Source organism: Cryptomeria japonica, chromosome 3 (assembly GCF_030272615.1).
Source record: "Cryptomeria japonica chromosome 3, Sugi_1.0, whole genome shotgun sequence".
In the NCBI taxonomy this organism is placed as follows: domain Eukaryota; kingdom Viridiplantae; phylum Streptophyta; class Pinopsida; order Cupressales; family Cupressaceae; genus Cryptomeria; species Cryptomeria japonica.
The window spans coordinates 350920323-350934537 of record NC_081407.1 but is presented as its reverse complement, the minus strand read 5'-3'; the positions used below and the strand labels follow the sequence as shown (position 1 = coordinate 350934537).

At 35.0% G+C, this 14215-nt stretch overlaps 1 protein-coding gene across 2 annotated transcripts in view; it reads right to left on the bottom strand.

Moving 5' to 3' along the window:
* The window catches only part of LOC131076520 (cyclase-like protein 3), a 114513-nt gene that overhangs the window by 77850 nt on the left and 22448 nt on the right, over window positions 1-14215 (bottom strand). The window lies entirely within an intron of this gene.

Here is a 14215-nt window from a genome sequence, read left to right as displayed (position 1 = left end):
AAGGGAAAAAGAAAACAAAAAGAATATAGAGAATTCAAAAAGTAATTTTTTTATTAATATGTCAAAATATTTACAATTCTCCACCATCTCATGAACAAAGTGATATTATACATCAACATGCTTTGTATGAGCATGGTATATGGGATTCCTAGCCAAATAGATAGCACTTTAACTATCACATCTAATCTGAACCACCCCACAATCAAAACCAACTCCAAGGCACAAAATTTATAACCAAACTACCTATTATTGGCATGTATAGAAGCAATTTACGCAGGTTTACTAGTGGACAAAACAATTGTGAGATGTCTCCTAGTCATCCAACTAACATCACCACCAAACAGAAAAAAAAGACAGCCACTACTCTACCTTTGACTATCCAAGTCACCAACCCAATCTACATCAACAAAGCCCTGATGATCAATATCTAGCCCACATAATTATAACCATGATAACATAAGTGACAATCAAAAGCCCTTCAAAAATATCTAAATATCCTCTTAGCACAAATTCAATGTTCTCTACTAGGATTAGACATAAACCTACTAAGAATTTCCACTACTTGTGCAATATTTGGCTTAGTACTTGCAATTGTGCATGGCAAACTGCTGCAAAATGGTGCCAACATACTCGCTTTGACTAAACCAATGTTTTCATGAACTCAATCACTACTAATTTCCATTCCCAAATTGAATTTTTCCACCCCTAGATCATCCATTGCACTAGAAAGCTGAGTTTCAAGCTCCCTAATGCTTGCCTTGTTACCAATAAACGACATGTCATCCACATACAAAACAATAAATGGAATCTAATCATCAATACATTTAATGAACACATAATGATCTTCACTTCTAACAAAACTCAACTTTTCATAGCACATCCAAGGTGATTGTTTCAAACCATATAATGACTATTTTAGCCTAGAAATCAAATATTTGTTCCTTTTCACCTCAACTTCATCTATCACATATGAATTTACTCTTAAAGATCTCCATGCAAGAAAACACTTTTAACATTCATTTGCTTAATGTCAAAATCAAACTCTACAACAATAGATAATAGGAATCTAATGGGAGATAATTTAAAAAACAAAAGAGAAAATTTCACCAAAATCAACTCAGCTCTAGGAGTAGCCCTTAGCCACCAACATAGCCTTGTACCTCTCTAACTGACTATCTGCTTTAATTTACTTATTATACACCCATTTGCAACGAATGGGGTTTCTTCCTTCATGCAAACTTACAAGATCCCAAGTGTCACCTCTATCCAAGGCCATCATCTCCTCTTGCATGGTCTCTATTTAAGAATCATGCTCCTCCAAAGAGAGAGCCTCCTTGAAAGATCTCGGTTCATCATTAGGACATAATAAAGCAAATACATAAAGAAATCTACTGGTCTATACCTTTCAATTGGGTTCTATTCTCTTGTGGATCTTCTCAAGAATAGAGTTAGGGATTATTAGTGTTCCTCTACATACTCATCTTACTCAAAACTCACTTATTCATTTTCTTCATCTCCATCCTCTAATCCATTATTATATTCTTTGATATGCGCATCTTCTTGCATCTTGACCTTCGTCTCAAAATGCACTAGTTTCCTTCATTCCTTTCTCTTTAACTACATGGAACTTGAAAATACTCTAAGCTCCCTAAAAATCACATATTTAGAATAAATTATATTTTGGGATAGAGGATTTTAAAGCTTATAACATTTTACCAAGTGTGCATGGAAAAACAAGTTACTCAAATCAACCAAAAAAATTTTACAATCAACTTAAATCATACAAAGACTAGAATGAAGATAATAAAAATAACCACCAAGTTATTGGCAGCTAGCCAGCCAAATTATAACAATATCAAACCAATAGAATCAATCAATGTTAAAATGGTAGATAACGATATGCAAGTTCCAATCATACCAAACTAGAAAATAACAAGAAAAAAATGTTAATGTGAAAACGGCAAACTATAACATCCAATTTTGGTTCATGTCAAATTGGAGGATAATGATATTAACATAATATGGATCTAATGTTTAAAACTTAACCCAACCAAGATCTTACAATGATAGCATGGATACAATGGTAAATTGTTCACAATCTCTAATAATAACAATGCTTAAACCATCTAATGGTAAACCATCCAATTGATTACAATTTGACCATAAGCATTAAATCTGAAATTACATAGTAATTCTACTAAACTAAGATTCCTTCAAGGTGTAAAAATGCCAGAGAAATACCAAAAGGCAAAAAGTTGAAATGAAACAAATACCAAAATATCTGTTGTATTAAAATTGTTGTAGGACTGATGCTAAAATTATAATGAACAGCAGAAACAAGGTACCAAGATTACCTACTTCCAAGTGTACCACAACAGCAGAGGACAAATTAAATTGCAATAAATATTACCCAACATCAATACTTCAGAATTAGTGCCTTGTAATGAGAGAACAGCAGCAGCAATTTTATATTATTATCTTCAAGTATCAAACTGAAATCACAATCAACCTCTTTCTAATGTTGGTCCTACAACATCCTTCTATTCTAGGCTGAAGAATACTTTTTTTTTGTGGCATGTAGCTGAAATTGAAAGATCTGGCAGGTCGCACAATATTTTCCTTTAACAAGTCACCTTTTCAGTGTGTAGGGCGATCAAAGCAAAATAGGAGAGGTGCAGCTGCAAACAAGCCTATAAGAGGTTGTCTCTTCCAAACACAGCAATCTTTGGCAATACTCAAACTGAGCAGCATTAAATTAGTCATGTCATTCCAAAGTTCCATAGAGATCAACAAATACTAAAAAGGATGCAACATAATAAATGGAGCAGCATCACTTCAATTAAATCAAATAATAATACTTTTAGCATCAAATATATTATGAGAATTATGTAGGAATATTAAAACCATGTAATATTTGGACTTAACTTATCCAAAAGTAATACTAGCACCTCAAATATATACGCTAAAGTCTTCAGAAAGCTATGATGCTGTAAACAATAAACTAGGACATCAAACTAAAACAATATGGCAAACAAGAATTTTTCCACAAACCAAAACTGGTAAATCTTCACATACTGAAACCTAAATGTCACAACACCAAAAAAACTAAATGCATTCAACACTCTAGTGATCTCTGGATGAAATCACTCATATGGCTACGAGGATTTTTGTCCTCAAACCATCTTGCCCATAGGGTTTTCAACCAATAGAAGAACTCACATTCATTCTCTACAGAAGAAATTTACAAAATAAACAAGAAGTCCTTTTCCTGAGACAAAACCTGCTTTTATAACTTTTCAAGGGATTTTTAAAATTATTTTTATTTTGAAGTTATAAAATATAAAAGTTTCTTTTTAATCACTAACTTTTAGGACCTTGGGCCTAGAGACAACTTTTAAAACTCACTTGTAACAATATTTTTTACATAATTAAATATAAGTCATCTTTGCTAAAAGTTACTTTTTGACGACTTAAATTTAATTATTTAATTATTTCCTTTTTTACCAACCCATCAACCTATGAAAAAAAATTGAAAATACACTAAGGGCCTTCATTAATCTTATGCCTCAAAAGGGGACATAACATAAACATTCTCACCATAACCAATAAAAGTGCATTTCTATGCTTTTGGATCTAACTTAGATCATTTTTCCTTATGCACATAAAAAAATCCTCACAGCCAAATATCCTTAAATATGAAACAAAAGTTTTGTTATCTATCCACACTTCATAAAGTGTCTTATCTATAAGATTCAAAAATGGAGATCAATTAATCAAGTAACAAGCAATACTAACAACCTCTATCCAAAGTGTTGATCCAGTTGTGTACCACTCATCATACTTTTGGCTTTTTCAATTAAGAGTTGGTTCATCCTCTTAATAACCCCAATTTGTTGAGGTGTATAAGAACTAGTCATTTACCATACTTAGATGTCAACACAAATCATCAAAATCTATTCACCACCATTATCTGATCTCAACACCTTTATTTTTTCATGTGACTATTTTTCTACCAAAGCCTTAAAATCTTTAAATTTGGCAAAAACTTATATTTAGAACATGTCAATTAAACATGTGTATCTAGAGTAATCATCAATGAATGTAAAATAATAACAAGATGAATCCATTGAACCAAAATCCACTAGATCAAATCGATTTGAATGAATAGCTCCGAATTATCTATGTAGTCTATTACTACCAACAAGAAATCAAACCCTAATATGTTCCCCAAACACACAATGCTCGTAAGAACCAAAATACTCATTAAAGTAAACAAAACAACTACAAACCATATTTTTATTTATCATGACTCATAGACCTTTTCCACTAATGTGGTCCAAATATTTGAGCCACAATTATATAAACTTTCAAATTTGTTAGTTATATTGGTAGAGTTACAAAATGTGGAGGCATCAAGCCTAAACAAAGTCCCACACTTTGAGCCTCTAGCTACCCAAAATTTCCTCTCAGTACCCTACAACCAAACTTGTCAAATGTAACACAATCCAAAATCATTTAATTTGGATATAGAAAGAAAATTTATCGCAAGTATTGGAATGTGCAAAACATTATTGAGTGTTTTCCCTCTCCCGTCATCGTAATACAACCATACCTTTCCCTTACCAACAATTTGATGAGTATTGTTGTGACGAAAGAAAACTTCTCCATCATAAGCTTAGTATGATGGAGATCAATCCTCATGGAGAGTTATATGATAGGAGCAATCTAAGTTAATGAGCCAAGCATCATCACTAAGAATGTTAGCAAAAAGAAACAATACATGATTATCAACATCATCAAAATGTTTCTCTATAAAGGAATCATCATTGGATTTCTTTTTATTTATACATTCCTTCTTCACATGTCCTCTCTTTCCACAGTTTCAACATTTTGTAGTGCTCTTCCCTTCAGTTTTGAAAAATCCTTTTGACTTTGACCTATCTTTTGATTTGTTCTAATTCTCTTGACATCCACCTTTGTCCTTAAGCCTTTCCTAAAGATGAATAGAATCCTTCATGCTCTCATCCAAGGATTTTGTCTTCATATAAAGGATTCCATATTCAATTCTATAGCACTACCATTGATAGTAATGATTATATTTCCTCAAGATTTGGGCAAAGAACAAAGTAACAACATACATTTATCCTCTTCTTCAATCTTAGCATTTACTAGAACTAGCTAACTCAAAATGATACAAGAGATTCCATCTTCAATTCGATAGCACTACCATTGATAGTAATGATTAAATTTTCTCAAGATTTGCACAAAGAAAAAAGTAACAAGATACATTTATCTTCTTCTTCAATCTTAGCTTTTACCAAAGCTAGCTAACTCAAAATCAAGTTAAAGACATTTAAATGTTTTGTAATATGATCACCTTCATTTTAAAGAATAAAATGTGTTTCAAGATACAATGTTTGTTAGAATTATAGTTTATTAATTATCACCTATCCTCTTCCATAGTCCAAATGCAATGGTCTCCTCACAGGCATTCATGAAGATTGAATCTACAAAACACAAGGGAATAGTTCCTCATGCCTCCTTGCCCAATTTTTTTCAATCTTCATTAGGCATTCCTTCATGATTTCCTTCCTTTTCTACAATTTTCCACTAATCCCTCTATTCCAAGAGATTCTCCATCTTTAGCTTCCACAACTTGTATCCAAAGCCATTAAACTTGTCAATCTTTGAATGAAATATAGATGCCATGGCTATAACCACAAGTGAATTTGCAAAACCCACTAAAATAAATACTCCCATTGAAACAAAAAACCTCACAGCACTTCTAGAATGGTCTACCTCTCCAATCACAACGGTAGCTTTGATACCAAATGTTGAGAAACACATCAAACAATTATAGTGAAAATATAACATAAACTATACAATTTAATTACCATAAAATGATAGACATGTGATTAACCATCAAATCTGAAATGTCACATGGATAAACACTTCTGAGAACAAATTAAAATCAGAAAATGCATATGGCACTAGATATATGTGGAGAAACCCTTTTAAGAGAAAAATTCAACCATATCATATTAATCAAAAACAAATCTCTACAACGATTTAATCCACTCTATCTTCTTCAATTTGGTAGCAATCTGATAGCATAGCATTATCTGCACATGACCCATACACTACCTCTATCTCATGTTGGCCTGTTGTCATTGATGTCATTGATGTAATCCAGTCCGGCATATACGTTTTGGTGTGGTCCAGTTGTTTGCTCCGGTATATGTTTTTGGTCCGGTTTTTGCTCCTTTAAATGTGCAAAGTTTGTACACTTGTTTTAGTATTTATCTCACGCAGTCTTGTGATCCAGCAAGGCAGTTTTGGATCCAGTCCTATCCGGATATGAAGGAGGCGTATTCTACAAGGCGTTTTGGATTTAAGATGGTAGCCGACATCATATGAAGCTATTTTGCAGTAGCGTGTGTGTATCTCGGTCTCATCCCATCTTCGATTGAGCCAACATATCAGAGTTTTTTGGTGCGGATATATAAACAACAGTTTTGCAAGATATGAGTAGAGTTGTTTTCAAGAACAACTAATGTGTACATATTGTATATGCGAAAGTTTTGTAACTGTGAATGTGAATGTTATTTAGACGGTAGATGTATAGTGGATGTAAAAGCATTTTGTGTACTTCAACGGACCTGTGTCTCATACATATGTCAAATACAATTCTAGCAGTTCAATTTTGTATTCCAGCTATAAGCCTATTCTTCGGCAATGAGCTTTTTTGTATTTGGGCAATGAGCCCTCCGGGTGGTGAGCCACCTTTGTACTGTGTAACCGGTTACATATTACACCATACTTGAGAGTTCATCCTCTCCATGGTTTTTCCCATATTGGGTTTTCCACGTCTAAATCCGGTGTTATGTGTTTTGTGTTAATTTCCCTTTATTGCATTTAAATTATGTTATGTGATTGGTTAGTTAGAAGTTTTAATACGTTCAAGGGAATACTGATTCACCCCTCCCCTCTCAGTATTCCGGATATTCAACATCTCATTCCTCCAATATATAGACTTAAGGAGGCCCAAAAATCACCCAAAAATAATACCATGGGCCCAAACAAGGTCCCAAAATACCATGGTATGAATTATCATAACCCTCTATTCAAGAAGAGCATCTTTCAAGAATAAAAAACAACTCCAAGTATGTAACCTCCACCATAATGCTAGAAACATCAAATTGTAACTCTCAAGTGCCCCATTAGGCAACTATTTACAAAGCACAACTCTTCACATTCCAAAGTGACCATCTTCATTTTCCTCTTTCCAAGTTTTTGAGCAATAATTACCCCAAATAATTAGAGAATAATCATTAATATTATTATCCTACCACACAAGGGCTTCCAAGATCACCCATTCCATGTATTAAGGAGGAAATAAATTAATTTTCTATCTAGACATAAAATTAAATACACTAGTGTAAAATACCAGACTAAGCATGACTGTAAATGACAATATTCTGTAAAAATCCCTGTCTGAGTTTAACATGCAATTATCTATACTATAAAATGCCTGATTAAGTATGATAGCAAATAATTATTCATCTCCAGATTGAATAATGTTTTAATTAACCATCTGATCAATGGGGGTTCTGTGTATGACTCTATACAGACTCTAGTTATAACTCATGTTTGTGAAGACAATCAATTTCTAATAGATCTCTACACTATAATATTCAAGGTAATTTTCAAACAGTTCTTAAGCAATTCACTGGGCACCTGTCAACTTGCAGCGGCTATCCACGTCTGCAGCATTAATGGATCACGCGTTTGAAGTACACCTCTCTGTGGCGTATTCTTTGCACAGTATGAAGTTCTGTAGTTTCACGGGAGCACAGGTGTCGGGTTTGTTGATTGATGACTCGCAGCTATATATTAACCATGACGGAAGTTCCTCCACCGTATTCCACCTCTTACACTTGAGACTCCAATGGTCTCTTGCTGTCTGCGTGGACAGAACGGAAAAACCCGAAGTCCAGTCTTCTCCTCACGCAATGTGGACAAGAGATGTATTAACCACTTTACCCAATATCGGGTCCCTCTCATACCAGGGATAATCTCGGAAGTATTCAGCGTGCCTCCTTGCCAAATCTCCAGGAAGCTCTTCTGCAATCTGTGCGTAGGAATGATATTTTGAATGATATTTCAACGCTTCTCGTTGTATCCTACTCCTGGGTTCTTCGTTCCACTAGGCCAGTGAGGCTAGCGAAAGGAACCCATACATAAACTGGAAATCTCACAGATTATCCACCTTAATTTGAAAAACATTGCTTTGCAAAAATTCCCCCTTCCTCATGTGCCAATCCGCATTTTAAAGAATGGAGATGGGTAAAATTCCCGTAGAAACCAACTCCCGTAGAGTGGATAATCAAATAATAGTTTAAACAAAGTATTTAGGCAACTATTATTTAACTTTAATCTTTATTGAGAAAATCAAAGAACTCTTATTATGATATATTAGTCAGTATTAGTACTAATATAAAATAAGGAAAGTTTGCTTTATTTATAAATAATACCAAATAGTTTTAATTTGACGGGGACATCACAGTCTCCCCTGCCTCGTGTTGCTTGCCCTCAAGCAACTCCAAAACTCGTTCATTTTCCCAAGTGGCATCATCCTGAGACAAATTTTTCCATTTGATGAGGTATTCCCTAATAGTTTTGTTCCACAGTTGCCTATCCCATGTATCCAAAATTACTTCTGGAATCATCTCAAGCTTCCCTTCATCATTCAAAGGAGGTAATTCTTCGAAAACTGACACCTGCTGCCCCAAAGCCTTCTTGAGACAAGATACATGAAATACATTGTGTATCTTGCTATCCACTGGTAGTTCAAGTTCATAGGCTACTGCACCAACCTTCCAGACTACCTGATATGGACCATAAAACCGAGGTTTTAATTTTTCAGATCCACTACGTTTGAGAGAAGATTGCCGATAAGGTTGCAACCTGAGAAATACCAAATCTCCCACTTCGAAATGGCGTTCAACTCGCTTTTTATCTGCATAGATTTTCTATTGATTCTGAGCACATTGCAAATTCTCCTTAAGGGCTGACAAAATGTCTTGACTTTCTTGAAGCCAATCACGAGTTCTAGGTACATTGCTTTGTTCAAAAACAAGGTCAAGAAAGGAAAGTACATCATAGCCATATAATGCTTTGAAAGGAGACATACCAATTGACATATGAAAGGTAGTATTATAACAATATTCACCCAAATATAACTAATGAACCCAAGCCTTCTAATGACCGGCTATATAGTTACGAAGATAACCTTCAATCCACTTGTTCACTATTTTCCGTCTGCCCATCGGTTTGCGGATGATAACTGGTGCTATGATTCAACTCTATACCTGTCAATCTGAAAAGCTCCCCCCAAAATATGATCAAAAATCTGCTATCTCTATCACTGATTATAGTCTTTGGTAAACCATGTAATCGGAAAACCTCTCTAAAGAATAACTCCGCAATCTGAACTGCTGTAAATTCTGTAGTGATAGGAAAGAAGTGTGCAAATTTAGTTAATCGATCAACCACAACAAATATACAATCTTTACCTTGGGATTTCGGTAAACCTATGATGAAATCCATGGATATACTTTCCCATTTCTGAGCTGGTATAGGTAGTGGCTGTAATAAACCGGCTGGATACGTTTGTTCTGCTTTATTTTGCTGGCAGATGGTGCATTCCTTGACATAGCGTAGGAAATCGTTTTTTAAGCCTTTCCAAGTGAACCTTTCTCTTACCTGACGATACGTTTTGAAGTATCCAGGATGCCCTGCTAGAGGAATATCATGCATAGATTGGAGAATTTTTTCTTTTAACTTCGATCCTGGAGTTAAATAAATCTTGTCCTTGTAATAAATAACATCATTGACAAATTTATATTTATCATCCTGTATATTACCCTCTAGCAAATCACATGCAAAAGAATCCTTTGAATACTCGACCAGCAATAAAGATTTCCAATCAGCTGTTACAACAGATAATGCATTGATTTCAAGCCTTCTAGATAAAACATCAGCAACAACATTACTTTTACCTTTTACATATTCAATCTCAAAGTCATAAGCTTGAATTTTACTGATCCACTTTTGTTGCCTATCATTTAAATCTTTTTGTCCTAAGAAATATCTCAAACTGTTATGGTCAATTTTCACCACAAATCTACTACCAACCAAATACTGTCTAAATTTTGTCAAAGCATGCATGATAGCCAACATTTCTTTATCATAGATGGAATATAATTTCTCAAGTTTATTAAGTTTCCTGCTCTCATAAACTATAGGATGTTTGTTTTGCATTAAAACTGCCCCTATTCCATCACCAGAAGCATCACATTCCAATACAAAAGGCTGTAATGTCCCCATTTTAGCAGACATGGTTTTTTGGTGATTAGCCTATCATTCTGACCCTCTTAGGCTAATGAGTATGGATAGAGGGTCTCCCGAGGCTTGTATCAGCTCCAGAGTTCAGTGTGTTTCGATCTGGCTTTCGTTTGGTATCATTTGGACTTCATTTGCTATACTTACTATTTATAGTAAGTTTGAGATGTTAGAGATGGACCCCTTCTATTTTTAGTAAAGGGGTATGGTCATATGCAGCTTCATCATGTCAGCTCCCAGCTCAGACAGCGTTTAAAAATGTTGAGTATTAATGGAGATATTAATGTTTATTTAGTTTAAATAAACATTAATGTTTTGAGCTTATATTATTAAGTTATAATATAATTTTATATTATAACTTAAGGAAGGGTCCAAGTATCATTAAAGGGGACCATTTAATTAATTAATTGTGGCTCTTTTACCAAGGTGAAATATTAAATGACAAAGTGAAAATATTATATCATTAAATGTCATTTAATATCATTAATTGATTTAATGCCTTATTGGAGAAAATCGAACCTTCATGGGAAATATATATAAGGCTTTTGAAAAGAAGAGAAGGGGGATTGATCATTGTTATTTTTGATGAGAAGACTTGTCTCTTGGCTTTGGAGAAGAAGCTGGGGTTTCTGCAGCTTGTCCATAGTATCGGCATTGGAGAACGTGAAGAGTTCATTGCATCAGCAATTTGAGGGTGTGAGATATTCATCTGGAGTTGCTCCTAGGGTTGGCTTCATCCAAAAGTTGACATTGTGCTGATTGGGGATTTATTTTCAGATTTATTGGCATAGCTGAGGGCATATGTATATGGCAGACTGAGAACATCATACAGAGGGTTTATTTGCTGCTACAGTGTCATGAACAGTGCGCTACAGTACCCGTGAATAGTAAACACTACAGTACCGCGCTATAGTAAACGCTACAGTACCTTGCCAATTTTGTGGTCTTTGTGGAGACCAAATTGGAGATGTTTGTTCAGATTTATGATGAAGATTGAATACGGAGTCTTTGGCTGCTTCTTCTACATTCTGCAAACCCCTGTAGCCGCCTTTATCACCTACAGATTGAGGTCAATTGATATTCCAGGTGACATTCAACATTGATCAGCCACTTAGCTTTCATGCCAACTATTTGCTTAAATGCCTAATGGCTGTAGGTGTACTTTGGGATGCATGACAAGTGTTTGTCTTAATGTCTACTAGTTGTACTAGTTAATTTCAGTCATTCCATGTGTGTGTAAGGTCTAAAACAGCTAGCATATCATTTCTATAACAACTTTGCATTGTTAGAAGCTTTCCATAACTTCATTTGCAGCCTACAAACCCAAAGAAGACAAATTAAGAATTCACTACAGCGGCTTCAAACATTGTATGCCAAGTGTTTGACAATACTCCTTGGGGTTCAAATAAGCGAAACAGGGTCAGATTAGCCAAGGGATATTACAAAGGCTGATTAAAATCTGGAAGAGCAAGTACTGGACAAGAACTCATCACCTCTTTAAGTTTCTCAAATACCTGTTGAGCTTCCTCAGTCCATCTGAATGCTCCCTTTTTGGTAAGATCTGTTAAAGGTGCCCCAAGCTATGAAAAACCTTTGACAAACCGCCTATAATAACTGCATAAACCAAAGAATCCCCTTAATTCTGTAAGGTTCCGTGGTGGTGGCCACTCCAAAATGGTTCTTATCTTCTCTTGATGGACCTGTACCCCTGTTGCACTAATCATATGCCCTAAATACAAAATTTCAGTCATTCCAAATTCACATTTAGAGGCCTTTGCATACAATGATTGTGATTCCATAATTCCAAGAATTGTGTCAATATGTTTCAAATGCTCATCCCATGTTTTGCTATAAATCAATATGTCATCAAAGAATACTAGCAAAAATTTCCTTAATTGTTTGTTAAAAATATGATTCATACAGGACTGAAATGTTGTCGGAGCATTTGTTAGACCAAACGGCATAACCAAGAATTCATAATGGCCATAATGACAACGGAAAGCAGTTTTATGAATATCTTGTTCTCTTAACTTAATCTGATGATACCCTGATCTCAAATCAATTTTAGAAAAATAAATGGCACCATGTAATTCATCTAACAATTCATCAATTTGAGGAATCGGATACCTGTTTTTGATTTGTTTTTGTTAAGAGCTCTGTAATCAATACACATTCGAAGTGTTCCATCCTTCTTTTTAACCAACACTACAGAAGATGCAAAAGGACTAGAACTAGGTCTGATGTGCCCCATATCCAATAACTCCTTAATTGTTTTTTCTATTTCATCCCTGAATGTTTTAGGATGTCTATAAGGAGTAGTTATCACTGGTTTAGCACCTACTTCTAATTCAATAGTATGTTCGAAACCTCTATCAAGTGGAACCTGGAGGAATATCATTAAAAACCGAATGACGTGAATCTAATACTGTTAACAAATCAGCTTGGTAGGATTTAGATTCAAAACCTGATACCTTGTTGGAGATTAAACATTGTGCTGACCATGCCACATCTCCGTGTCTGAAAATAGCTTCCATTCTTTTCGCACTGACGATCCTGGGCCCACTGTTAGACATACCACGAAGGACTACTTTCTTATCATCAATTTTAAAAGAGAATTCCATTCTTTTAAAGCTCTGTGTATATTCATCTAATGTTTCCATCCACTGTATGCCCAAAATAACATTAGTGTCAGCCAGATCAATCACATAGAAATCATCAGTAACAGTGTAATTGGCAAGAGTAATATTCAGTTTAGGAACTTTATGAGTGCTAGACAAATTAGTTCCACCTACTACTCTAACATCAAATCCCTCATGTTTTTCTGTCTGCAAACCACGTTTTTCTACGAGTGCTGCATCTATAAAATTATGAGTAGAACCGCTATCAAGCATAACACTTACCCGTTGTCCATTCAAAACTCCTCTAACCCTAAAAATATTATAATGTGGGGTTCTTGTCATGGATGCTATGACTCCTTCTCCTTGTTTAGTACATGTTTCTGACTCAGTAGTCTGATGTGTTCGTTCTATGTTAGGATCAACATTTTCTTCATCCTCACTGTCAGACATAACCTCAATATAATGAATTTTCCCCTTCCCTAAACATTTGTGTCCCGGCTGCCATGCTTCTCTACAACTGAAACAGAGTTTTTTCCTTCTGAGTTCTTCTCTTTCCTCCTTATCTAGCCTGGTTCTAGGGAATTCATCTTTGTTGCAAGGTTGTTTGTCTTTTTCCGGTTTAGGGGGTGGTCCTTTGTTAAAAAAATTTCCTTTTGAAGATGGTTCTAATTCTCTTGCCTTTTTGACAGCTGTTTGTAAAGTAAGGGGGTTTAAGGATTTAACCCACCCTTTGAGGGAATCAGACAATCCGTCTATAAATATCACAATCTTTTGCCTTTCAGAAATTTCAATGACTAAAACTGCCAATTTTTCAAATTCAGAGATATATTGTTCCACAATTCCAGTTTGCTTAAGTTGAGTTAGATCCTTAAGCTGTAGTTCAGGATCCTTAGAATCAAACCTATCAATAAGTTTCTCAGTAAACTCAACATAAGTGCCTATCAAATTGTGGCCCAAAGTTATTTGCCCATGATGCCACCATTCATGTGCTATACTGTCAAGATGTAATGCAGCATATTTAATTGCCTCCTCTTCCAACATAGGGTTTAATTGGAAGTAGGTATCTAATTTTTGCACCCAAGCCCGAGCAGTTGTTTTACTTGTTCCGTCAAAATAAGGAATGGACATTTTTCCAATTTTCCTTTGTAATTCACTGTTATTCCCTCGCTGTCCTCGTGGCCTATGTTTCATTC